This window comes from Octopus sinensis, linkage group LG2 (genome assembly GCF_006345805.1).
Source record: "Octopus sinensis linkage group LG2, ASM634580v1, whole genome shotgun sequence".
Classification (NCBI taxonomy): domain Eukaryota; kingdom Metazoa; phylum Mollusca; class Cephalopoda; order Octopoda; family Octopodidae; genus Octopus; species Octopus sinensis.
Window position 1 is genome coordinate 200,760,751 of NC_042998.1, and position 25,000 is coordinate 200,785,750.

The 25,000-nt window shown below is 33.7% G+C and overlaps 1 protein-coding gene across 1 annotated transcript in view; it reads right to left on the reverse strand.

Moving 5' to 3' along the window:
• The window catches only part of LOC115232608 (carbonic anhydrase-related protein 10-like), an 865,311-nt gene extending 853,071 nt beyond the window's left edge, over positions 1 to 12,240 (reverse strand). The window contains exon 1 of the mRNA XM_029802585.2: positions 12,197 to 12,240. The gene's annotated coding sequence lies outside the window, so the exon portion shown is untranslated. The remainder of the gene's footprint in view (positions 1 to 12,196) is intronic.
• Positions 12,241 to 25,000: the final 12,760 nt, after the last annotated feature.

Below are 25,000 nucleotides of genomic sequence, written 5' to 3' on the forward strand. Positions count from 1 at the left end.
AATGCGACGTAATGAATATAAGTATTTTGCCTCTCTTCAGTGGATATTCTGGGGGGATTCCAATAGAAATCTCAGCGAAGTTTTAGTAAATATATTTAAAGATATAAAGTGAAAAAAAATTCGATAAAAGAAAGCACAGTTACTGATAATAGATCAGTTGTTACTTTTATTTATTACCTCCGCCTTACCTCCGATATCTGTCGTAAAATATTTTGTTGCGTAATAAAGTTTATGGTTACTGGTGCTTTAGATATTAACAGGAATAAACTGGGAAAACATAGTGAACACAGATGTTCATTTGCCCATGAATGTGGAAGCATCACTGTTCATCAGTGCACATTTACAATGCCGTCTTCCATTGATTTACTTGTTGTCCTTGACTCTATGACTGCTAAGTGCAATTCTTTGCAAAATAGTAGCGCATGTTTATTTATTACCTCCGAATGTGGAGTTATTGTTTTTAGTGGTGTTTGTTTGACTTATGTTTGTCCGTGGACTGGACAGGATATCTCAAGAACCACTGGATGGACTCGGATAAAACTTTCAGGGATGTTTGACTTTGTGACTGGCACGATCCTATAAGACTTTGGGATCGATCCTATACCGGACAAGGATTTGGATTATTTTCCCGTTTTTTTTTTTACTTAATTTTTGAGAGCAGTTGAGGTCATTCTTATATTTTCGTTAGTGAGAGAAGTCAATTATATTTCAGATATTCTCATTTTAAAAATAATCTCCATTTGATCGTTGAGAGGACGTTGGTGTTGCCTTGGCGGAGGTTTGCGTTCTCTGAATGCTCTCACACATATATTGTATAATAACAACCATGAATTATAATTCGTTTGAAACATTGTCCTTCGTTCATTCCCACTGTTGGCATTTGGACAATTGCCCTCTTCTCTGTGTATGGGTTTGTGCGTCTGCTTGTGTGTGTGTTTGCGCGCGTGTGTGTGTGTGTGTGTGTGTGTGTGTATTTGTGCATGTGCATATATATAATTTATTATATGCGTGTGTATTTGTGTGTTTGTGTTCTTCCCACCGCTTGACGGTTGGTGTTGGTTAGTTTCGTAACTTGGCGAAATGGTAAAAGAGACACACAATATAGGTACGAAATTTACATTTGAGCTCTTGGATCGATTTTTTTCCAATAAACCCTCCAATGCGTTGCCCCAATAAGGCCGCAGTCCTGCGAGTGAAACAATTAATAGATAAAAGATGAAAATATCACACAGCGATAATACATTCAGAAATCTCTCCGAATTTCTTATATTCATATTTTTTAATTAAAGTGTGACGACTTTATCAGTTGTAACAATATTATCCTTGTGATTAGCAGACTGCAATAAATTGCGTGGTATATGACATTATTTCCCTTTCTTTACTGTGAAGTTGGTAGCGGATAACTCTTGAAATGTCAATGAACTTAATCATTAGCAATGTTGTGGTTCGAGGCTACACAGTGCGACAGTAGTGAAATGTGAAAAAAGTTTTGAAAAGATAAAACTTGAACGTAAACCTGTCATTAAAATATACGCATCTGCAGACGATCAAGGACGCACAAGCAAACACAGAAACACAGTAACGCACACAAAAAGGAAACTTTAGGCACAACGAAAAGTCTAAACACCAAAGAATGTTCAGTAGAGACATAGGTACCAATGACTGACAGCCAGCGCACACACATGCACATATTTATAAAACTACTTAATCATTTTAGTCTCTATGCCTATACTTACCTGTGTTACTACATATTTATCATTTGATGTACGAATCATTTTGAATTTCTTTCTGCCCCTATCTTTACGAGATGTTATATGGCTTTGCATATAATTCTATTTCATATATAATCACTGGTTTGGCTTTTTCAGCTTCTCCTATCAGTTCTCATTTTACTAATAGAAGCAATTTTACTAATACAATGCTCCTTATAGTGATATCAACAACGACATGATAGCATCATTTAATCAACTTTAGTTATAACTGGTTATGCAGCTGAAGAGCGACAGCAACATTACACAACTCCCCACTTACTTTAAGATCATTATATTGTCACATGCTATCATGTGACAATATTAAATTAAAACATCTGTATAGAATCGTGTAAGTAAAAAGCAATTTAGAGCGAATACTGCACCAATTTGGCGTCACTTCACCAGTTATATATAGCTGGCTTAAGTCCCCCACACCTGATTAGACACCATTAGCTTAAACATGGTACTCTTTAGATAATGCTGTCCTAGAATACCCTAAAATATCGTCCTAATGGCTGTTACGCCACTACTTCTGAGGTTGATCATCTGAATTTGAAGAGAAGCTAAAACGATAAAAAATAACTGCGACCTATCTTATGACAAATAATACCACAGAATAACTCAAGCTACTGAGAAAATGTACCAAACAGAAGAGGACTGTCAAATAATTCACAAATCCGCTAACTGACAACACATCAATAACAAACTAAAAAGTCTTTTGTATCAGAATATCTTTGAAGTTGTTGAACCAACCAATCCTTTAAGAAGATAAAAGCAATTATTTGGTTTACAAATAGAAATGTGATAAAATAAATGATTAAATTTGGAGTCGGTTGTAAGTACTGTTGGACTGGTTTAGCAAATCAGCGAACATGAAATGTAAAATCCATTAACCCGATATGCTGAGTTGAATATTATGTGAAAAACGGCACCAGCCATATTTAAAGGGAAAATAGGTGCAATGCGTTGGACGTTTGCGAATGAGGTAAAGATTTATGTTAATTGAATTTCGATTAGAATTTCTATGCCTAAATTTAAATCACCAGTTTGTCACCATTTGTATACTTTTGACTATATTAGGCAGTGAGTCATTTTTGTAAGAAGACACTATGATGTCAGGGTGTTATTTCTGACAATCACGGATGAGTTTAACCTTGTAGACACATCTCAGTAGATAAAATTCGATAGGAAGAAACGGTAGTTTTTGTTCTTTTATATAATTGATTAGTATCTTTTTTCTTAACCCATCCCGTCAGATTATTAACGAGAAGAGAAAATACTTATTTCAGCAAATACAAATATTTCCCAATAAATATATATGCGCCGTCTAGAATACAGCAATATATACACATACTTACTCTTTTACTCTTTTACTCTTTTACTTGTTTCAGTCATTTGACTGCGGCCATGCTGGAGCACCGCCTTTAATCGAGCAACTCGACCCCGGGACTTATTCTTTTGTAAGCCCAGTACTTATTCTATCGGTCTCTTTTGCCGAACCGCTAAGTAACGGGGACATAAACACACCAGCATCGGTTGTCAAGCAATGCTAGGGGGACAAACACAGACACACAAACACACACACGCACATATATATATATTTATATATATATACATATATACGACAGGCTTCTTTCAGTTTCCGTCTACCAAATCCACTCACAAAGCATTGGTCGGCCCGAGGCTATAGTAGAAGACACTTGCCCAAGGTGCCACGCAGTGGGACTGAACCCGGAACCATGTGGTTGGTTAGCAAGCTACTTACCACACAGCCACTCCTGCGCCCATGGACAAACTAGGTAGGGATCTATTTTACTCACACATAAATAGCCTCAGGATTCACGAGTCATGAGAAATCATTATGTGATTCGTTTTAGTGCGAAAGAAATACTGTCAATGCTTTATGAAATCTTATTCTAGCATCTTAAAAAATTGTTAAATAGACCCAGTAAACTAAAACGACATATGACAAAACAAGTAATGAAGTCCCATTTAGACTGTTTCTTGGTAATATACTTTATAAAAGGAGAATAAATCGGCACAAGCAGACGCTAGAACACTCATACAGTTCTGTAATCTGATTGAGGATCATAGGATTATTTGAGGTGACCTAAGTTTAAAAAATAACAAAAATGCTTTGAAAATCTTTACATATAAAAGTGAAGTTGTGTGTCTGTCTCCTACGATTTAGATTCCTAACTACTCCCACATTTTGCGGTGCAGTTTAACCAAAACCGGGTATCTTATAGTCGTGATTCATATCGAGCCCGTCTGGGTATTAGCGCGCGTCTACGATGACTCTACGATTAAAAAAAAATTACCATCCTTTTTTTCTATTTTAATGCATTTTTTAATGCATATAAGGGAACTAAATCTCTAAAAATGTCTACGATGAGTCAACGATTTAAAAAAAATTACCATAATTTTTTTTCCATTTTTAATGCATTTTTTGGCTATTTTTTTGCTATAACTCTCTAAAAATGCTTATATAGTTATTTCCCTTACAAACCCGAGCAACACCGGGCGATACTGCTAGTGCTTTATAAAAGGAGAATAAATCGGCACAAGCAGACGCTAGAACTCTCATACAGTTCTGTAATCTGATTGAGGATCATAGGATTATTTGAGGAGATCAGACCTAGTTTTAAAAATAACAAAAATGCTTTGAAAATACAATACAAAAAAGTAATTCCAAGTAGTGCAGCTGCTGCAAAAATCCGTCAAAAAATTTGCTGAAGCCCTACAGTTTTTATGGGATTAACGTGCTCCTTTGAATGCAATGTGATTCCCTGTAAGTCTGCTCAGTCAAGAGTGATGTAGATGAACACGTTAATATAAATACAGAGAAACATACAAACTTGCATACACACACAACTACTAACTCATTTACAAAACTTCATAGCACAAATAGATGCCATACACTTACTCTTTTGCTCTTTTACTTGTTTCAGTCATTTGACTGCGGCCATGCCAGGAGCACCGCCTTTAGTCAGGCAAAACGACCCCGGGACTTATTCTTTGTAAGCCCAGTACTTATTCTATTGGTCTCTTTTGCCGAACCGCTAAGTGACGGGGACGTAAACACACCAGCATCGGTTGTCAAGCAATGGTAGGGGGACAAACACACACACACAAACACACACACACATACATATATATATATATACATATATACGACAGGCTTCTTTCAGTTTCCATCTACCAAATCCACTCACAAGGCACTGGTCGGACCGGGGCTATAGCAGAAGACACTTGTCCAAGATGCCACGCAGTGGGACTGAACCCGGCACCATGTGGTTGGTTAGCAAGCTACTTACCACACAGCCACTCCTGCGCCTATTCATATATATTCTTCTGTTTATCGGTGAGTAAATTGAAGTACCTCTAACTACACAACTACACTGCGCCTAATTTAGTATATTCGTGTTCCTTAATACCCTTTCAATACATGTAATATAAAGATCATTCAAAATTATTGTAATAAAATTTCATTTTATGATTTACAACATAATTCGACCAGGAAAAGAATTCTTCTGAGCACCACTTACAAATTTCAATATATAGAAAACCAAATTAGATCTATATTTCGCATTTTTAGACAAACCACAAAATTATTAAAGTTTTCAATATGAATTTAAATTTATGAATCACTGTTCTTATGACTTATATGAAGATATATTACAAGAATAATCGCATCTTAACAGCCGTGCGCTTATATATATATATATAAAAACGGGAAACATATTTTTAGTTCAATAACTAAGCACACATTATCAACTAAATACCAAACCTTCATATACAACACACCTACACACATATGTAATGGGAGAGACATACGCATATATATATATATATATATTATATATATATATATATATGTGTGTGTGTGTGTGTGTGTGTGTGTGTATGTCTGTGTTTGTGTGTGTGTGTTTTTGTATGTATCTCTCGCTTTCTCTCTCTCCACCTCTCTCTCTCTCTATATATATATATATAATATATATATATATACATATATGGGGATTGATAGAGAGAGATAGAGATAGATAAAGTAATAAATTTAGAGTGAGAAATATATGATACATGCAGACGTACATTTATGTGTGTGTGCCCTCTCTCTCTCTCTCTCTCTCTCCTCTCTCTCTCTCTCTGTATGTGTATATATGAGTTCCGGCGCTTTTTTGTAGGTGTATTAAGTAAATAGTATCAGGCCTTCCGACTATTATTCTACTATTTCACGCACTCTTATACCCACACACAATGCACAAACGTATATATTTATAAGTACACAAATTTCAATATTCATAACAATATATAGTGATTTATGAATAGTGGTTTTCGTATATAAAACATGGATAATAAACTCTTCTAGCATTATTATTCTGTTTTTATTGTCCAACAAGCAGGGACAATACAGTCCAAGATACTCAACGAGAATCGATAATAACAAATACAACTAAGTAAGATATTCAAATAAAACGAGAATTGCTTGTTTTTATAAGGAAATTTCTGTATTCTTATATATAGTATATATTGGTAGTATCTTGGTAGTAGTAGGTCGCATTATGTAGCATCTAACTTTATGTTCATGACTATGAGATCACCAATCCTTCCTTCGTTTTCTGTACATATGACCACGCTTTGCTATTTATGTTTTATTTCTCTATTTTTTTTTTTTTTAGAATTATTTTGACTAGTCACGTGGTTAGTTGGAAGATTGTGATGGCAAGTATCTTATTTTATTCTGCTGTCTTTAAATGATATGAATGCCTCGCAAATATTTATTTTCCCAAATATCGTGATCGCTTGTAGTATTCTCTCTCTCTAAGACGTCAAGCTCAGACATTTGTGGCAAGAGAGAAGCTGAAATCCACATTAGATCTTGCTTATTTCTTGTGATTCAGCTCAATAATATCTGGCCGGTTGTGTTTTAGTTTTGCGACACCTTTGATTTTATAATTCCACCAATATTCTTTTGACCAATTACTTGACGTCTAGTCGTCTTTATGTGCTGCTATTTTCTTCTTTTTTTATTTAATAAACTGCGTATTTTTTCTGCCCACCGAAGAGGTGGACATTTTCCCGATATTATCCCTCATGGCAGCCGGCAGTAATGTGTTTGACCTCTCCACGTTTAGTCTTTGTTTGTTTGTTCCTTCTCAAGCCAAGCCTGGCTCATAAGGGCCGGTTTCCCGGTTTCCTTGACGTATAGGTTCCCCACCTGGACGGGACGCCGGTTCGTCGCAGGCGAGCTGCAAGATACAGGAGGGAAGAGTGAGAGATAGTTGTGGGGAAAGAGTCATCAGAAGTTCGCCTTTACCTTCTGTTGGAACCGCGTGGAGCTTAGGTGCTTCGCTCATAAACACACACACTTTGCTCGGTCTGAGATTCGAACCCGCGATTCCTCGACCGCGAGTACGCTGCTCTAACCACTAGGCCATGTGCCTCCACAGTTTTAGTCTTGGCGAAACCATATTTGTTGTCCGTCAATGTTTTTCGTCTTTTGTACTGCAGGTATTTAGTGTAGATCTCTTACTTTTAAATCGCATGAAAGCAGTATACGAAGAGGGATCTTATAAAATTGTCGGTAGCCCATGCAAAGATTTCGATGTGATTTATTCCTTCTGTGGCTTGCGTCTTTCGTGACAAGTCTCCACGCCTATGGGGACTAGACAATTTTTTATCTTGTGACACATTTAATTTTTCAAAGCTCATTGGAGTGAGATTTGCATCAGATTTATTATATAATTCTCCCCAAGTTCATTAACTATCCTAATGTTACTGATGCTCGCAAAGTTGGGCAAAATAATGATACTCTTCTCCCTTTTCTCTTCACTGTAAAAGTATGTGTTTCACATGATATGAATATAGTTTTAAAACCACGACTACAGGACTAATATGTTAGAAGCACCCTAATAACATTTTCATTGACGTTGAAGTTTCCAAGAAAACTGCAAATTGCTCATTTATATGTCTGCTCGCCAAGCTCTCACAGAGATGAAGCTTGAATTTTACATGATAGTAAAAAGTGCCTATAATATATTACAGGAAATTTTGAGGGTAGAACGTAATAGAATAGTAAATATATGCAATAGTCAGAAAAGAAATAATTTATAACTTAATCAATTAAGTCAAATTTTCAAGCAAATGGATACAGAGACATATGAAAATACATAATATTCCTTAGAAGTGATTGAGAATAAATATAAATAAATAAATAGAGGTAGGATATTTTGAATAGTTTTGGAAGAAACACGTGAGTTTTTCTGTGTTATGGGATAAATAGAGCTTTTAGTTAATTTTAACTGTTGAATGCATATTAAATGAAAACTAAAAGGAAGGATACTTCCGTGTATGAAAATATGGAAAAAATATATAAATATGTAAAAATGAGGTAAGGCAGGGAAAAGTAACATAAGATTTGAAAATGTATTTTGTACGCAAGTAACATAGTGGAATCAGTGGTAGAAAGGTTGGTGTGTGGCTGATAATACGTAAGAAAGGAGCAAATTTCAGTGTAAATAGAATGAGATTCATAAAACATATTTCAGTATATATGTATGCGACTCTCAGTAGATGCACAACACGTCTGATGCGCAAGCATATGAATTTAGGTATTATTGATTGAATGAGATCTAGCTAGCTAGATAGATAGATAGGTAGGGAAAGAAAGAGAGACACAGGCAGCTAGTTGGATGTATATTGAAATAGATAAGTAGATAAAGAAAGAAAGAAGAGAGAAACGTAAGGCGGAAAGGAAAGAAAGAAGACACTGAGAGTTGGATACTGACTGAGCTTTCGACAGATTTATATACATTGCTTATGTATAAATATAAATAGGTTGATTGACAGGCCCTACAGAAAAAATATAGCTAAGAATATGTACATTTAAATTTGAAGAATGAAAAGTGGTAACGGCAGAAATATTGGGGTTTATATAAAATGACTAAATAGATATAAAATTTAAAACTTAAATGCACACAGGCAGGTAATAATGCGAAATGGATGTGAAAATGTCTCTTAACTTCAATAGAATTTATAATTAAATTAACGAACAAGGAGTATACAAAAAATTAGTAAGGTGTAATTAGAAATATTCGATAGTGGAAAAAGTAACGAAGAGCACATTGGCTATATAACGTCAAAATATTTTAACAAAGGAAAACACACTGGTGCCATTCGAATAGGTGATGCATTTAAAGTATGCACTGAAAAATATAGATAGATACATACACACACACATGTATATATATATATATATATTATATATATATATATACATATATATATATATATATATATATATATATATAATATATATATAATATATATGTATGTATGTATATGTATATAATATATATATATAACACGCAAACATACACATATACACACACAGCCCAACGTACACACACATATATACACCCACATGCACACACATACACACATATACTTGAAACTGCCAGTTAAATAGCTTTCTACATTTTCAAAATGTAAATACCCTTGTGAATCGTTGGCAATTTTTTTTTCCTCCGCCTTCCATTTATATTGTACTTTCGTCTGTCTCCTGTTCCTGAAGAAGAGCTTTTCGAAATATAAAATGACACTTCTTTCCTTCCGTGAGCGTCTGCTAATACTTTACATTTATCACGCCCTCGCATTGTTGTTTTTCTTGGGTTTGTTCTTCGTTCTTTTGGATTTACTATTTTATATATACATATCTATCTATATATATACACACACACACGCACAAAAACACACATATATATGTACACACAAACACACACACACATATATATATATATATATATATATATATATGTATGTATATATATTGATAGAAATAATAAGACTACAAAAGAATGAAATAGTATTCGATATGTAAATAGAGGAATATATCTGGAAATATATGTGACATGATGAAACTCCGAAACTCGGAGTGTTATCAAGGCTACCCAATAACTATCACATATATTTACAAAAATATTTATATACATGTATATATATATATATATATATGTATATATATATATATATATATATATATATATATATATATATACATATATATATATATATGTATACATATATATATATATATATATATATACATATATACATATATATATATGTATACATATATATATATTATATATATATATATATATATATATATATACATATATGTATGCATGTATATATAATATATATATATACACACACACACGCACACACACACATATATATATATATATATATATATATATATATATATATATATATATACATAGATACACAGACATACAGGAAGTAATAGACACCTTTAACTTCCCAAATTTCCTGATCGAAGTTTCTTAATATGTTTTCTGCGGTGTAGAGTTTACAATGTAATGATTCTTTTTCATTCAAGGTGCCATTATATTAGAGATTTGCAAAGCGCAACCATGCCATGCACAAAATAAATTCAGCAGAACCGTCAGATTTTCAAAGAGTTCGTATTATTTGGAAATTTGAGGGTGGTTTTAGCTAGCCACAAATTGCCGAAAATCTTCAAATTCCTCTTGCTACTGGGAAGGGAGGCTTCACTGTTTGAAGAGAATTGTGGAAAATGAACCCTGTTCGAAGGCTTCTGACATTGCAAAACAGCTAGAAGTTTGTGCAAGTACGTGTGTTACATATCTGCATAAGATTGGGTATTATGGATGAGCAGCTAGAAGACAACCTCTGCTTCAACCAAATAATATCATGAAAAGAAAGAAACGGGCTAAGGATATGTCAGAAAAATCCAGTTCACTTTGGGATAGAGTGATTTTTTCAGATGAATCTAGATTTGCCTTATTTTCACACAGTAGACCTGTTTGAGTCTGGACGCTTCCCAATCAAGAATTTGATTTGAAACGACTCCAACCAACTGTGAAACATAACGGTATCTCTGCAATGGTATGGGGAGCTGTCCACCAGCAATGGTCGTTCTGTGTGTGCACGTGTATATGTGTGAGTGTGTGTGTGTAATTTTCTGAATCTGATAAAATCAAGCTATTTAGATAACAACGGTAACAAGGTAGTATCGGGGATAGCACACCTGTTGACTAAACGTACGTACTACATCAAATACGAATGTCACCTGCCAGTAAAGTATTCGTTCACAAGTATTAACCACATAAACGTGTACGTGAAGTTACACCGGAGAACTCTCCAGTAAGTAATGCACTGTTCACAGTCGGCTCAAGGTCCAACGAAAAGAAGGTTCCGAGTGTAGTAATGCATAAAGAATAATACAAATGAGCTAAGGTTTACTACAGCTGTTTCAGAATTTTTGTCAATCAGTAAATAGCACATTTGAAACAGCTGTAGTGAACCTGTCGCACCTGTGTTTTTATTTATAAATAATTACATATATGCATGAATACATTCATACATACGTACGTACGTACCTAGTAGGTTGTGACTAAATGTAACAAACAGAAAAGTGCGTGTGAGATAAAATAGATCGAATGTTTCGAACAGGTTAATAACTACTGAGATAAAGCCTGTATATGTATAAATCTACCTCTAATCCGTGTTCAGTCATTTGCCTATAACCATGCCTATGACCACCCTTAGTCGAACAAATATACCACAGGACTTATTCTTTGTAACTCTAATACTTATCCCATCGTTTCCTTTGCCAAACCGCTAAGTTACGAGGCCGTAAATACACAAGCCTCGCTTGTCAAATGATGGTAGAGGCGAGGGCAAACATCCACACAAATATATATGTATATATATATATATATATATATATATATATATATATATATATATATACGACGGGCTTCTTTCAGTTTCGTCTACCAAATCCTCTCACAATGCTTTGGCCTGCCCGGCCCGAGGCTATTGCATCCATCTACCTAAGGTGCCACGCAGTGGGACCGAAACTGAAACTATGTGGTTGTGAAGCAAGATACTTATCTCACAGCCACTCTTGTGCTGTGTATTTATATTTCTTATTGAAGGTTGATAAATAACAATGAGAGTCAAATTTAGACAGGTAAGTTTACAGAGATGAAAATATATAATTAGGAATAAAGATGAAATATTTTTTGATACATTAGGAGAGGCGCATGTATGTTGTGTATAGAACTGTGTGGAAAAGGATATTTAGAAACGTAGATTGATGTAATTTCAAGTAAGTAGATATATAAAAGAAAATATATGTAGAAACCTAGGCATACGAGTAGGCCGAAGCTTTATAACATAGTTATGATATAAACTACTTATCGAATCAACACATGAATTCGATGTCATGAGATGACAGAAAAAAAGTACTATTTATACATGCGTCATACGTGTATGCATGTATATATATATACATATATATACACATACACACACCACAGAGACATACACACAAACACGTGCCGACTCTCAAAAGTCATACTAATCGAGTATGAGTATCTGTATTATCTTACCTGAAATACCTTCATATGTCCACCAGTCAGACCAAAGCGATGTTTTTCCTACACAAAAAAAGAGAAAATAAATTAATTAGTAGTTGCCATGTTTAGATATTTCAAATAGATGAAGAAATAATATTCTGAAACATATGAAGATAATAGAAAACGGGTTCAAATCTATAGATTATTTGAGTAAATACTTAATAATTGTTAATAATTAAGATATATCAAAATTAAGATGCATGGAATTAAATGAAACGTCAGCAGAATATGAAATAAAGCAAAATAATATTACAGTCGACGTACGTTAAATGCGGGTGTCGTCGGGTATATTGGTTAATCACCGAAGTTTCGACCCATTTATACTAATTAACCTACAATGTTTGTTAGCTACCAAGTGTTCCCATAAATTCAGTAGTTTAGTCACTGACTGACACGTAAGTGAAGTAATTGGAACCGCGTTCGTTTCGACGTTGTGTAATCACATGTTCGGTCAAGTGAAATTTCATCGTGTATTTTGTTTGAGTATCCAAGTGACGCGTGTTCTTTTGACGTAATTATGAAGCAGTGTGGATGCTAAAAGTGCAAATCTGGATACTCCAAATACATGTCTCTATCTGACTTCCAGAAATATTGTCCATCTTTAAGTTATCGCAAAAGATATAGAACACATCGGGATTATTTACCTAATATCACACGCAATTAAGTTGAATCCAGAGTCACGTGAGTGGAAAGCGAATATTTTATCTACTTTAACATGAGGCGTTCAATGACTAACCGTGATACACTCTTACGTCTGTGATTATAATAAGGTAACTACTTTTAACTTCCGAAGGTTTGCTACGGAGAGATTCTTTAAAATTAGGATTAAATAACTTTTCGTATGAAGGATCAGAATGCGTAAGTCTGAGCTGGGGTGGACTGAATTTTCAGTTTCTGCCACTAATTATATCATTACAAGCAAAGGGTATTTTCCCGCTGTTTGTATATTCAAACGTACAAGCACTTAAGCACATACACATATACACGCATGCGCACATCAATTTACATTATATGGATGAGGTTCCGTAAATAAATCATTTACCCGATCAAATATAAATATTTCAATAAATACTGTTTTACAAGGTTTACGCACATTTTATGAAGTCTTTAATCAAAGCTGTTTATATAATGAATATTACACTGAACTAGTTAAGGTTGTATCAAGAATATGCACATTCTTGTTAAAAAATATAACTTACATAAAGCTGTAACGTATACCTTATATATACGTGTGTGTGAATGAAGGTATATATATGTATATATATATATAATATATATATATATATATATATATTATATATATATATATATTATATATATATATATATATATATATATATATAAATATATTAAATTAGAGACAAAACCACTATTAGGCAAATCAAACAATGAAAGACTTAAGCCAAAATCTGATTTTTCCCTGTAAGTTTGGATTTATTCCCTAATATTTATTATTATTAATATATATATATTATATATATATATATATATATATATATATATATATATATATATATATTATATATATATATATGTATATATAGTTAATCCAAACATGAAAACACAAAGAGAAAACACAACAACGAGAGGACGTGAAACAAATATAGTATTATTGGACGCTTAGGAAGGAGGGGAAGAAGGAGGATTTAATGTTTCGAACGGAGCGCTTCGTCGGAAACATGGGAGAAGGTTAAAGATCCAGAGAAGGGAAGACAGAGGAAAAAAAATCGCCAACTGTACACACGCGGTCTGTATGTGTATATATATATATATATATACATATACACATATATGAGTGGGGAGAGTGTATGTGTATGTATGTGTGTATATATTAGGTGAGAAAATGCTATGCAGTGAGAGAAAGGGATAGTGAATTTAAATTAAAATATGGTCCATATCTGTAGCATCAGTTATAATTAATGCTTTATCGAGCGCTATTAACTATTGCAGAAATTGTTTGCAATGGAATCATTTCATAATTTTATTTTCTGCTATACAGTTAACTGTCATTGGGTTGCGTAATTTCTCTGCCATTGATTTAAAATATTTGTACATTCGCAGCAAAATTGAATCTTGTTTCATCATATTACCAATTTCATAGATTTTTATCGAATGGCTAGGTTAAATCTCTGGCATACTAACATGTCATAATCCATACCTGCTTCCAGTAAAGAGAAACAGATATACCCAAACACTCACGTATGCATACTCATATTGAAGCACACAGCACACCCATCTATCCAAACACATACACACATATCTATGAATGTACGTATATATGGATGGATGCATGGCATTTGCATATATGCGTTTATGTATGTATAGTAATATATAACGGTAGACTCTCAATCAATCAATTTGTTGATGAACAACCTGCATAGATCACTTGTTCATAATGATCAAACCCTACTGCACACCTTTCCGATGGTTCTGTGTTGCTCCCACCATATCTCTGTGTATAATATATATATATATATATATATATATATATATATATATAATATATATATATATATATATATATATATATATAATATATATATATATATATATATAATATATATATATATATATATTATATATATATATATATATATATATATAATATATTATATATATATATAATATATATATATATATATATATATATATATATATATATATATATGTAAACGCGTGTGTATCGTTGGCGATTATTTTCCTCCGTCTTCCCTTACTTGGATCTTCCCTTTTCCTATGCTTCCGACGAAGAGCCCCGCTCGGAACTTTAAATCCTCCTTCTTTCTTTCTTTTCCTGAGCGTCCAATAACACTATACTTGTTCCACGTCCTCGCGTTGTTGTATTTTCTCTTTGTGTTTTCATGTTTGGATTAACTTTACATTTACATATATATATATATATATATATAGATATATATATATATATATATATCTATATATATATATATATATATATATATATTTATTATATAGAAGGAGCTTCTACAGGACTAGAACTGTTTCATTCAAGAGAAATCTTCAGGAAGCACTTCAGCTTCCTGAAGATTTCTCTTGAATGAAACAGTTCTAGTCCTGTAGAAGCTCCTTCTATATAATAAATTAAGTTTACTCTGCTATGTATTGAGTACCTTATTTACTGTGGTTAACCCCGAATCAACCCGGGACCTACATATATATATATATATATATATATATATATAATATATATATATATATATATATGTTTGTATATATATATATTTGTGTGTGTGTGTGTGTGTGTGTGTATTAATTGTACACACAACCGACCGTTTTCGTCTATCGAATAATACAAAGAATTGGTTTACTCGAAACTACAATAGGAAATATTTGCAGTACCCATTTGCGTCTATTGGAAATCCGCAACTCATCTTCCTCTTATATTTGTCTAAGACAGTACACCACTGTTTGACGTTTATAAACAGAGGTGATGTTCTTTCAATATCTCTTGTCAGGATAAAATTTTAAAATTAATAAATGACTCCGTTATCCATGTATTTACTATCGTTCATCTCTTTTTCATTTGGAATTCTGAAACTTATGTCAGTAACACCATCATATATATACGATCATCTCCCTAGGTTATTTAAGTTCTCAGTATGACTTCTGTTATCTCAACACACTAAGTTAGAGGAAGAGATATTTTATGTTAATTGAATCTACAATTATGTCAATATCTATCAGCTAGATAAAATGCCTAACTTAATTAACTTGGTCAAAATACAAAATGTTTTTCCTACTATGAGAGATTTCATCGTCGTCTCTACCGCAGCCACATCAATACATTATCACACAATACTGCGAGTTCACAACCCCCTTCATAAACTGAGTTGACCCTATGAATTTTTCTTATTTCCAAGATTTCAACCAGTTTAAAACTTTTTCTTTGTTATCAGACTTCATGTAGCATTTCATGCTGGACAAATAAGCTACATAGATTATTTTTCGAAATTAAGTCATGTCTTTAAGGTAGTTTTAAGTTTAGACGCTGGAAGGGCCAAGTTGTCGAAACTTCAAGACATAAAAAAATGCTCCCCGTACACACGTTATATGAGAGCGACATGAGTATTGTGCTTATGAAGGGCCAACTTAGGGATAAATAACAATCCGAACAATCTTCTTTTTTTTTTCAAAGCTTGGTTCGCTCTATATTTTTAGTGCATTTTCTAATTGCTGATATTTTTGTCATTTTTTTTCTTTTTTTTGTTTCAGCTCAGAGCTGCGGCCATGCCGATGCACCGCCGTTTTGTGCTACACCGTTATTACTAAGACCCTCGTCTAATATGTGGCACTTGGTGACGAATGGAGATTGATATAGCTACTCTCATTTGCACCACTTGCCGCGAGGTAGATTCATCTGGGACTCTCGACAGGAAGCGGTCTAGCTTTGATTTAAAAATCGCTACATCTACTTTGTGCAAGTTCCTCATACCCTTCGGGAGAATATTAAAACTTTTGGGCCCTTGAAACACAGACTGTTGCAGTAGCTGGTCATGAAGCGTGATGGCATTGCTGGGATCTTTGGCACTATGCAATGTCGTCCCGTTCTAGCATTGTTGTAGCTTTCAGTGCCAAGTTTTGGCACAGGATTTAATCAGACACCTATGTTCAATGTCGTTCCGACCGTGACTACATCCTTTTCTTTGTAACAAGAATGTATCTTGGTCTGCCTTATCTCATATATTCTCATTTTTAGAAGTTAGAATATATTTTAAGCAAGATTTGTTACTACGTCCTATGGGTTGCCTTGATGCATAAGCGAATACTTCTTAAAACGTAAAAAGACAATTTTGAATTTTTATCCAGAAATAATACAATATTAACCAGGAACTAATATTTCATTTAATAAAGTTACTATTTCCAGCCACTTCTGATTTTTCATATTTGCTGCATTGAATTCTACCTGCAGCATAACTATTATTCATCCTTACCGGTGGCCTCTATGGATTATTTTTACCTGGTTATATAACGTAAGAATTTGCTGTAATCAATTCTCGGAAGGATCCCATTATTTCTTAGATGTTTTAGGAGAAGATCTATGTCACAGCGTCTAGTTTGACCAAACCTTAAATATTTCACTTTAATTCATTTCTTTCAAACAAATATTTGACTTTAAACACCTGTCCAATTTGTATAATTATTTGCGTTGCATAATTATTTTCAATTTGCCTTAATTATTCCATAATTATTTGCATTGTTTTAATTTACAAATATTTCCTCTAATTTGCAAGCATTTTTAACAGCAATCAGAAATCTCATTTTGAGAAATAAAATTTGAAAAATATTGAAAATAACTAATTTTTTCTCTGGACATAGTACAATGCGTAATTATACAGACGCAATTAACATAAAATCTTATTTTAAGAATTAGGTGTTGAAATTAATTTCGTGAATAGTCACTTTGGTTTAATTCATTGATTTTCTGATTTTGTCTTCCACATACTTTTAAAAATTAAAACATTTTCTATAGGATTCCCATATATATCTGTTCAATTACAATTTGATTTAAAATGTTCCTTCAGCTCCAGAAAATAGGGTTTCAAGCTCAGTTCAGCGACCAATCGCTCTGTGTTGTAAATGTACAAACAATTACTTGGGAGTTTTTCATTGTATTGCTGTAGTTTATCATTAAAATTTCGACAAGTGAAACTTACCATTATATATCGCACCAGAATATAATCAGTATTTTTTAATTGTTGATACTGAAATGGTGTAACGGCATTTTCGAACTCATCTTAGTCCTTATCGAAGAAGCGTGCAGTAGAAGGGTGAGTGCATTTGCGAAATCTATAAATCTAACGAAGAAATATGATGGGAAGTGTTCACTCGGATTCTTGCAGAACAAGTAAAATTGATGGTAAATCGAAAGCCTGGGGTGTCATTTTATCTCTAGATTTTGCAGGTACAGTTTTAAAAATTCAGTAATTATCAACAAATGATATCTACGTGTGACAATTACCTGTTGAGTCTTACTGCTTTCTTAAAATACATCTGTGTTGTGTGTGCTTGTTTGTAGACGGTGGATAAATGTGATCCCAATGTTTCCAGAAGTAATATTTAATTCACTGGCATCCAGGTAAAGAATTCGATTTAAGAATTTCCAAATAGTTACCAGGCGCTAGGGCCTTACGTATGACATTTTTATTCTTAAAATATAAACAAAATAGCAAAATGAGATCAGGGTATGTTGATATTCAGACTACTCTAAGTTTGTAGTTGTTTAATCCCAAGTCAGCAATAATCAAGTGAGTCCCCGATTGAAATGATCTATCCGTAACTATTCTGTCATGCGAGTCCTTTTTCCTATGGCAGTAGTGTATGATAAACGTCCTGTTTTATGCATTGGGTGCGGATTACATTTTCATTGGTTCAAAACCTACGAGGAAATGGAGGAAATATTCTTCTGAGAAGAGTCCTGGTTCCAAGACATGCATAAAATGTTATTTTAAGCCAATTGATAGTCACACTAAACGATAGATTAACTCGTATATTGCTCTAGGTTCACAACCTATTAGAGGATCGTAGTGTGACATACCAGGTATTTTGGTCATTTCAAATTTCATTGCCTGATTACAGTTGAATCCTGTTTGAGAGAGAGAGAGAGAGGGAGAGAGAGAGAGAGAGAGAGAGAGAGAGAGAGAGAGAGAGAGAAAATAAGTAGTTAACTTCCAGTCTGCTACTTCGAAAATTACTCGAACATAGATCACAGAGAACTGGAACAATTACTCCGTGACATTGTATTTAACGCTAAAATCATTGCTAATGCCTCTCTTTTATTCGATCTACTACCCAAGGAAATTCGACTGCAATTTCTAACACTTCGATGCCTCCACATAGATGACCACTCATTGATTTGATTACATTGGTATTATGTTAGAAAACGGACAAAATTGTGGGTCCTTGTATTTATTGCTTTTGAAGAAATCATGGATATCTCAGATTCTCCTTTTTCTCCCTCGAAACAATAAAATTTTGTCACGTAATACAATTCTTATTTTATATTTTTTCACACATGGTATTATGTATGTATGTACATGCATAATATGTAGGTATGTATATGTATATTTATGTGCATGTGTTAGTGTGTGTGAGCGTAGCGTGTGTGATTCATTGATTGATTGGGTCGACAAAATGTAATAATATGTTCTTCGCTTATGCATGTGATACTATAAAGGACGGTATTGATATCATAAATTACTTTCATCTGTGTTTCGCTTGTGATTATGTAAGAAATCAATATATTTCATTAATATCGGGCATAAAATATAAAAATATAAAATAACAATCAGGTGGCAGATTTTAATAATCACAGCAAATAATGGCGATGCATTACAAATGCACAGGTAGATAGATCCAGTCTGATGTCTGTTGAGAGGGAGAAAGAGAGAGGCAGAGAGAGAGAGACACGAAGAGGTAGAGAAGGAGAGAGAGAAATATAGACAGACAGAGAAAGAGACGGAGAGAGAGAAAGAGAGAGAGAGAGAGAACCAGAAACAAAGACGGAGATCATTTGATAAATAGAGACGGGTAGGGAAAATTTGCGTTCTAGCATTCATCTGAGTGTTTCTTCTGTTGAAGCTAATCACATTCTTAATCAGAAATAGAGGACGTTAATGTTATTCTCTCATCGCTATACAACTCCAACAATACATTACCGTAGAAGAAAGGGAAACAAAGCTAATTCACACACTAAAACAAAAATACAGAGCGTTACACAAATACTGGCAGAGAAACGCTCGTATATAAATAGGCAGAGAAACGCACGTATATAAGTAGAAACGCACGTATATAAGTGTGTGTTTCCAGATGTGTATATATGTATAGCTGTGTATAACCCGTATATATATATATATATGAGTATTTTTACGTAAACTGCAGTATATGCGGCAGTACGTGTTGGCCATGTTCTCTTTTTTCATTGGGCGGCATCTGTAATGGTTTATTGAGTAATACTTGCAAGTCGCTAGCACAATCCAACTAGATATTCTCTGTCGAATTGTAATTCTGAATATAGCTCGGGAACTTCTGGGGGAAAACACACAGAAATGGGTGGAATGAGTAACTCAGAACAGTGAATAAAAAGGTAAGGAGGTGAAGTAGTGGATGCGAATATATATATATAGTATGGAGGTTTTGTTCGCAGGTGATCTAAACGATTAGGTACCCTACGTAGGTGCTGTAACGAATTACTAAAGCTCCAAGATTTGAGCCGAGGCGATAGTTATGGAGCCATTGAAGATTTCCCATACAGCTACTATGTAATTTTTAAAGAGAACAAACGTTACAGCAAGGCAAACACCTCAAATCATATAGTTTGTTATTATTATTATTACTATTATTATTATTATTATTATTATTATTATTATTATTATTATTATTATTATTATTATTATTTTATTTTTATTTTCTTCTTCTTTCAAATTTGCTTATAGTATATATTGGTAGGCCATTAAACTAAACTCACTAGTTCGTTCTTTTTTTTTTTTGATAGAAATAAAGTTAAATTAAAATACATGGGTAGTAATAGTTCTCACATCGACAATGCTCTTCTTCTTATTATAATTATTATTATTACTATTATTATTATTATTATTATTATTATTATTATTATTATTATTATTATTATTGTTATAATTATTATTATTATTATTATTATCGTTGTTGTTGTTGTTGTTGTTGTTGTTGTTATTATTATTATTATTATTATTATTATTATTATTATTATTATTATTATATGTTTGACTTTTGCTTTATGTCTGTACAAGTTGGCTCCAAGTCTCACCCAGAGACCTCAAGAGACAACAGGTTGGAAGTTCTGTGCCATATATTTGGGTTTTTTTTTTTGGTGTTGTACTAGTGAATGTCTAATACATAAAAATTTTAAAAAATATTAAAAATTTTTTTTTTAAATAATAAATAAATAAATAATAAAAAAGTTTGTTTTAAACCTTGGGATTACATAGAGAGTATTTTACGTAGGATATGAGCAGTTCCCATGAGCACTATCTTTTGAATTTCTGCCATTTTGGGGTTTCCTGGTATCTGAGTTAGGTAGCAATCAGTCCCTTTCGCTATCATTCCCAGGGCACCTATGACAACAGGTATTGTTTTAGTCTTCAGCTTCCACATTTTGCTGATTTCTATTTCAAGATCTTTATATTTGCTCAGTTTTTGGTAGGTCTTGACAGATACGTTTATATCGATTGGGGCAGTCATATCAATGAGGTGGCATGTTCTTTGTCTGAAGTCTTATTATTATTATTATTATTATTATTATTATTATTATTATTATTATTGTTATTGTTATTGTTATTATTATTATTATTATTATTTATTATTATTATTATTATTATTATTATTATTAAAGGCAGCAACCAGAAACTAGTTTCAGAGTACTGGTTGCTCGTTTTGTTGAGTGGAGCTGCTTATCTTCCCTATTTCAAAACTTAAGGACACAGAACGCTTGTGTCATGTATCCAACTAGAAACGGTGTTTCTTGCGGCTGATTAGCAGTAGCATTCTTCTCTTTCCTGAGACCGCTACATTAAGCTGGAAATAAACCATCACTTCATCGTATAGCTACTGCATAGCACTCACTGAAAGATTTAGAAATGCAATATTTCTAATTATATATATATATACACACATATATATCTATATGTATATTTTTGTATGTGTGTGTGTATGTATATATATATATATATGTATATATATATACATATATATATATGTATATACGTACATACACACACAAACACGCACACACACATACACACACACAAACACACGTACACACATATATATATATAGGGAGAATTCACAAAAAAAAAACAAGACGAAGAGAGATGGTGTAGACAACAAGCTGATGTATTAGTTTAACGGTCGGGAAGTGAAAAAATGTTTAACGTTTCGAGCCTATGCTCTTTCACAGAAAGAAACATGGAGAGAAAATAAATAATGTGTAGGATGTATATATAAGAGTGTATATCTAAATGGGGACGGTAAACGCAAACCACGAAAAAAATATTCTTAATTATAAAAATAGAATAAAAAGCATTCTAAACGCTCTGAAATCATAAGAACACCTGAGGTTTTCTAGCAAGTTCAACAGACCATTGATTACAATCCCAGAAAATATCCACGTGGTCAATTGCAAAATATGTCTATGTCTCAGAAGGAACAGTCAGAAATTGTGTCCACGATGATATCAGATATAATATATATATATATATATATATAAAGACTCCGCCGGTTACGACGACGAGGGTCCCAGCTGATACGATCAACGGAACAGCTTGCTCGTGAAATTAACGTGCAAATGGCTGAGCATTCCACAGACACGTGTACCCTTAACGTAGTTCTCGGGGATAATCAGCGTGACACAGAGAGTGACAAGGCTGACCCTTTGAAATACAAGTACAACTCATTTTTGCCAGCTGAGTGGACTGGAGCAACGTGAAATAAAGTGTCTTGCTCAAGGACACAACGCGTCGCCGGGAATCGAACTCACAACCTTACGATCATGAGCCGAATGCCCTAACCACCAAGCCACGCGCCCTCACTATATATATATATAAGCAATATAGGATGAAGTCCCTTACTCTACAGCAAAGGAATTCATCAGGAGGCGTGGGCAGTATATTTTTAAAAAAACCGTTACGGTTGCAATATACATCATATAGATTACATTATATGACTTTGATTGCGCAAGGGAACCACTGGTAATAAATTATTTAAATCTTTTGCCCTCATAATTTACATACACCCATACACATATACATAGTTTCGTGCCTTAGCCCTTGCGAAAACTTGATAAAACACGAAACAGTCGACCCTTGAATTAGTCTCTTATGTCTGCCAAATATCAACAATATGTGCGTGTGTGCGTGCTCGCATGTCTGTGTGTGTGTAAGGTGCGGTAAACTGTCGTCTAAATTACGCAAAAATGGAAATAACACTGAAATCTCTCTTTAAAAGTTATATTTACTAAAATTACATAAAAATGTCTTGAAATGCTAAAGAGTAAATTTATTCAACCACGGCCACCTCTTCTGGGCGGTCTCCTTATCTTAGTCAGTGAATGCTAATATAATCGATGGCTTCAGCTCATCATTGGTGTTACAATTGGTTTCGTATGTCTCTCGCTCATCTGTGCTCCTCAGATAATCATCAAGGGGGTTGCAGACTGAGGAGCTAGGTGGACAGATTTTAGATGTGACAGCCATTACTGGGTTTCCCTGCTTGTGTGTCATGGTGCAGAGTCATGTTACCAGACTTAGGGTCTTCCAGCAGCCAACGTCTTGAACAAGGGCAGCACCACCACCTCTATGTACATGATACAAGCCTCTGTATTGATAAGAGGCCGTGTGTGAAGATGAATGGAGGTACAACATGGTCAGCAGTAGCGATCACTCCAAACACCTTGATGTTGACCGGATGTTTAATTTTTATCACTCTCAGCGCAATTTTCCCCCTTCCGGCACGAATGCCAAGGATTACTGCATGCTGGTTCCAGATTTCTGGCAAAATGAATTGCGTTATGATGCTGTTTTTCTCACAGTTCGTGCCCCACTGATCCTCGGATACTGTGTAGTGAACAGAATATAAAAAACAAAAACCAACGCACATATGCGACATTCATAATATAAATTGGTGACAATTCACCCATCGCAACCTGTATACATATGCGTTTGTGTGTGTGCGCGCGTGTATATATATTGTACTCAAATATGTACATGCTCACATGGAATGCAATATCAATTACTAATTTGCTTAGTATATCCAATCTAAAATATTGCATCTTGCCTATAAGTCATTACTTTCGTAACGCATATCTAAAAAGGTAATCCAAATCGACAAGATACGTTGACTCAATTTATGAATTAATGCAAATATTAATCAGATGTCAAGACAAGGTTGAGAATTGAAAGAACGTGGAGAGAAATATTAACTACTGAACAGAGAGTTAGAGAGAAGAAACGGAGGGAAGGAAAGAAAACGAATAAAAGAAATAGTAGCATGGGTGAGAATCGAAATTCCTGCATCGTATGTATGCAGTTTAGGTCCCTTCCTATGGTCACTTGAGCAATTGTAGGTAACCTTATAACCACAAAACCGTAGTCAACGTGATTTTTATAAGTAAAATAAGTAGACGGCCGTAACCAGTAATGAGAATGTTCTGTTTGCTATGTCACTCTACATCCGCTTGAAAATTACATCAATGATGTGTTCGTGATTGTCTGTATATATGCGTGTGTTTGTGCTTGTGTATGTGTGTGTATGTGTCTGTTTGTGTGTCATCTGCAGTCACGTCTCAAACTAATCGAGCAGCCGTTAAAATTTTGTATCTTCTCCGAAGGCGGTCTTTATACTTTGCAGCTAATCATAAATCATCGATGAATTGAACTAACTTTATTCACAATCATTTAAAATTAATAATATAATATTATAAACGTTAAATGATTAAACGAACTGCATCACTTTCGTTACCTCTATTCTGGCCAGAGGCTGCTAAAATATAAATGCATTTTCCATGATGACTTCAGGTGCCCCAGCATGGCCACAGCCTTTGGGCTGAGGCACATAAAACAATATGTACGAGATTTAAACTACTTCATTCTTATCAAGAGTGATTTAATTCATTTCTTTATGACACACAAGATCCATTTCATTCACCTATTTACATCAAACCATTTTTCTATACAATTTTCCTCTCAGCAATATCTAAAGATAACTTAAATGTGAGGGTATATATATATT